Source organism: Nerophis ophidion, linkage group LG04 (assembly GCF_033978795.1).
Source record: "Nerophis ophidion isolate RoL-2023_Sa linkage group LG04, RoL_Noph_v1.0, whole genome shotgun sequence".
NCBI classification, from domain to species: Eukaryota; Metazoa; Chordata; class Actinopteri; order Syngnathiformes; family Syngnathidae; genus Nerophis; species Nerophis ophidion.
The window spans coordinates 82,580,327-82,585,326 of NC_084614.1; positions in this window are offsets into that span (position 1 = coordinate 82,580,327).

Here is a 5,000-nt window from a genome sequence, read left to right on the forward strand (position 1 = left end):
CATTCATATGATCTCGAAAACAATTGCAATAGTAACAATATTTTCAAAGATTCATGGATTTTCCACAGATTTTCTACACATTTTCCACGGATTTTCCATGGATTTTCCACAGATTTTCCACGGATTTTCCACGGATTTTCCACGGGTTCTAAAAATTCCAACACCAACCCATTCATATCATCTCGGACAATTGCGATAGTAACAATATTTTCAAAAATTCCTGGATCTTCCATGAATTGTCTACAAATTTTCCACAAATTGTCCATGGATAGTTCACAGATTTTTCACAGATTTTCCACGGATTTTCCATAAATTTTCTACTGATCTTCTACGGATTTTCCACGGATCTTCTATGGTTTTTCTACAGATTTTCTACGGATTTTCAATGGATTTTCTACGGATTCTAAAAATTCCAGCACCAACCCATTCATATCATCTCGGACAATTGCGATAGTAACAATTTTTACAAAAATTCCCGGATTTTTCAATATTTTTCTACAAATTTTCCCGGATTTTTCAATATTTTTCTACAAATTTTCCCACGGATTATCCACGGATTTTCTACGGATTTCCCATGAATTTTCCACGGATTATCTACGGATTCTAAAAATTCCAACACCAACCCATTGATATCATCTCGAACAATTGCAATAGTAACAATATTTTCAAAAATTCCCAGATTTTCTACAGATTCTAAAAATTCCAGCACCAACCTATTCATATCATGTTGGACAATTGCGAGTAACAATATTTTCCAAAAATCGTGGATTTTCCACGGATTTCCTACGGATTCTAAAAATTCCAGCACCAACCCATTCATATCATCTCGGACAATTGCGATAGTAACAATTTTTTCAAAAATTCCCCAATTTTTCAATATTTTTCTACAAATTTTCCCACGGATTTTCCACTGATTTTCTACGGATTTCCCATGAATTTTCCACGGATTATCTACGGATTCTAAAAATTCCAACACCAACCCATTGATATCATCTCGAACAATTGCAATAGTAACAATATTTTCAAAAATTCCCAGATTTTCTACAGATTCTAAAAATTCCAGCACCAACCTATTCATGTTGGACAATTGCGATAGTAACAATATTTTCCAAAAATCGTGAATTTTCCACGGATTTCCTACGGATTCTAAAAATTCCAGCACCAACCCATTCATATCATCTCGGACAATTGCGATAGTAACAATTTTTACAAAAATTCCCGGATTTTTCAATATTTTTCTACAAATTTTCCCGGATTTTTCAATATTTTTCTACAAATTTTCCCACGGATTATCCACGGATTTTCTACGGATTTCCCATGAATTTTCCACGGATTATCTACGGATTCTAAAAATTCCAACACCAACCCATTGATATCATCTCGAACAATTGCAATAGTAACAATATTTTCAAAAATTCCCAGATTTTCTACAGATTCTAAAAATTCCAGCACCAACCTATTCATATCATGTTGGACAATTGCGAGTAACAATATTTTCCAAAAATCGTGGATTTTCCACGGATTTCCTACGGATTCTAAAAATTCCAGCACCAACCCATTCATATCATCTCGGACAATTGCGATAGTAACAATTTTTTCAAAAATTCCCCAATTTTTCAATATTTTTCTACAAATTTTCCCACGGATTTTCCACTGATTTTCTACGGATTTCCCATGAATTTTCCACGGATTATCTACGGATTCTAAAAATTCCAACACCAACCCATTGATATCATCTCGAACAATTGCAATAGTAACAATATTTTCAAAAATTCCCAGATTTTCTACAGATTCTAAAAATTCCAGCACCAACCTATTCATGTTGGACAATTGCGATAGTAACAATATTTTCCAAAAATCGTGAATTTTCCACGGATTTCCTACGGATTCTAAAAATTCCAGCACCAACCCATTCATATCATCTCGGACAATTTTGATAGTAACAATTTTTCAAAAATTGTTTTTCAAAAATACCGCCCCTTCTTTCTTCCCTCTTCGTCTTCCTCTCTCTTCTTCTTACTTATTTATTTTCTTCTTCCTTCTTCTCTATTTGTCTGTCTTTCTTCTTCCTTCTTCTGTTTTATTCCTTCTTCTCTCCTTCTTCTCTCTTTTCTTCTTCCTTCTTTCTTATTCTATTTTCTTCTTCATTATTATTTCTTCTTCTCTCTTCTTCCTTCTTCTCTCTTCTTCATTCTTCCTCCTCCTCTCTTTTGTTATTTCCTCTTTTCTTCTTCCTTCTCATCTCTTCTTCTTCTCTCTTCTTCCTGCTTCTCTTTTCTTCTTCTTGTCTCTTCTTCCTTTTCTATTCTTCTTCTCTCTTCTTCCTTCTTCTCTTTTCTTCCTCCTTCTTCTCTTTTCTTCTTCTTTCTTCCTTCTTCTTCTTCCTTCTCTCTTTTCTTCTTCGTTATTCTCTTTTCCTCTTCTCTATTCTTCCGTCTTTCTTCTTCCTTCTTCTCTGTTTTCTTCTTCTCTCTTCTTCTTCCTTTTTCTTCATCCTTGTTGTTCTTCTTCTTCTTCTTCATGTTCCCACATCACGTCTGCCGACACAACAGCTCCACTTCTGATCATATTTCCATGCCCACCCAGACTCCGTCCTGGTGATTCTTAAGACACACTCGGAGGACAGCCCAGCAATTTTCTGACTCCGCCTCCTCGGCCGATTTGACACATTCATCGAGCGACTTTTGTCACTTTGCAAACAGGACACTTGATTAGGTACACCATCTAAAGGTTTGTTGTTGTGACAGCAGTGTGTCTGGTCTTCACCTCTGCACGGACCTCAGTAGCACTGCTGCCGCCGCCAAGATGTTAATGACAACCTTGGCAGAACTCGCAGCATTTTTCCTTCATTTTTGTCCTCGAGGCATTTTTCATAAAGTGAATAATGCATGAATGTCAACATTGACGTAGCATCCTTGTAGCATCTTATTAGCATAGCATCCTTGTAGCATCTTATTAACATAGCATCCTTGTAGCATTTTATTAGCGTAGCATCCTCGTAGCATCTTATTAGCATAGCATCCTTGTAGCATCTTATTAACATAGCATCCTTGTAGCATTTTATTAGCGTAGCATCCTTGTAGCATCTTATTAGCATAGCATCCTTGTAGCATCTTATTAGCGTAGCATCCTTGTAGCATTTTATTAACCTAGCATCCTTGTAGCATTTTATTAGCATAGCATCCTTGTAGCATCTTATTAACATAGCATCCTTGTAGCATCTTATTAACATAGCATCCTTGTAGCATCTTATTAACCTAGCATCCTTGTAGCATTTTATTAACATAGCATCCTTGTAGCATTTTATTAGCATAGCATCCTTGTAGCATCTTGTTAACTTAGCATCGTTGTAGCATCTTATTAACCTAGCATCCTTGTAGCATCTTATTAACATAGCATCCTTGTAGCATTTTATCAGCGTAGCATCCTTGTAGCATCTTATTAACCTAGCATCCTTGTAGCATCTTATTAACCTAGCATCCTTGTAGCATCTTATTAACTTAGCATCCTTGTAGCATCTTATTAACATAGCATCCTTGTAGCATTTTATTAGCATAGCATCCTTGTAGCATCTTATTAACTTAGCATCCTTGTAGCATCTTATTAACGTAGCATCCTTGTAGCATTTTATTAGCATAGCATCCTTGTAGCATCTTATTAACTTAGCATCCTTGTACCATCTTATTAACCTAGCATCCTTGTAGCATTTTATTAGCATAGCATCCTTGTAGCATCTTATTAACATAGCGTCCTTGTAGCATTTTATCAGCGTAGCATCCTTGTAGCACGTTATTAACTTAGCATCCTTGTAGCATCTTATTAACCTAGCATCCTTGTAGCATCTTATTAACTTAGCCCCCTTGTAGCATTTTATTAGCATAGCATCCATGTAGCATCTTATTAACTTAGCATCCTTGTAGCATTTTATTAGCGTAGCATCCTTGTAGCACGTTATTAACTTAGCATCCTTGTAGCATCTTATTAACCTAGCATCCTTGTAGCATCTTATTAACTTAGCATCCTTGTAGCATTTTATTAACTTAGCCCCCTTGTAGCATCTTATTAACATAGCATCCTTGTAGCATTTTATTAGCGTAGCATCCTTGTAGCATCTTATTAACTTAGCACCCCTGTAGCATTTTATTAGCATAGCATCCTTGTAGCACGTTATTAACTTAGCATCCTTGTAGCATCTTATTAACGTAGCATCCTTGTAGCATTTAATTAGCATAGCATCCTTTTAGCACGTTATTAACTTAGCATCCTTGTAGCATCTTATTAACTTAGCATCCTTGTAGCATTTTATTAGCGTAGCATCTTATTAACATAGCATCCTCGCAATTAGGGATGTCCAATGATGGCTTTTTGCCGAGAGGGTAGCGTTACATTGTAGCGTCCCGGAAGAGTTAGTGCTGCAAGGGTTTCCGGGTATTTGTTCTGTTGTGTTACGGTGCCAAATGTGTTTGTCATTCTTGTTTGGTGTGGGTTCACAGTGTGGCGCCTATTTGTAACAGTGTTAAAGTTGTTTATACGGCCACCCTCAGTGTGACCTGTATGGCTGTTGACCAAGTATGCGTGGCATTCACTTGTGTGTGTGTGTGTGTGTGTGTGTGTGTGTGTGTGTGTGTGTGTGTGTGTGTGTGAAAAGCCGTACTTCTCCCTACGTCCGTGTACACGGAGGCATTTTAAAAAGGAATACATTTTACTTTTTGAAACCGATACCGATGATTTCCGATATTACATTTTAAAGCATTTATCGATCGATCGGACATCTGTAATTATCAATAGTATCATTTTGACCGGTATTTTGTATTGCTCCATTTGTAGTGTAGTAATGGTCATTGTCACTTCTGTGTTGTTAATATTTACTCCACTACCTGCTTTTTAAAAAATTATTTTTCATATAATATTTGTATCCTATTTACTTGTTGTCCTATCTCCCCCCCCCCCCCACCATGTTTTTTTATTTCCTTCTCACTATCCCCTCCTCCTACAAACAT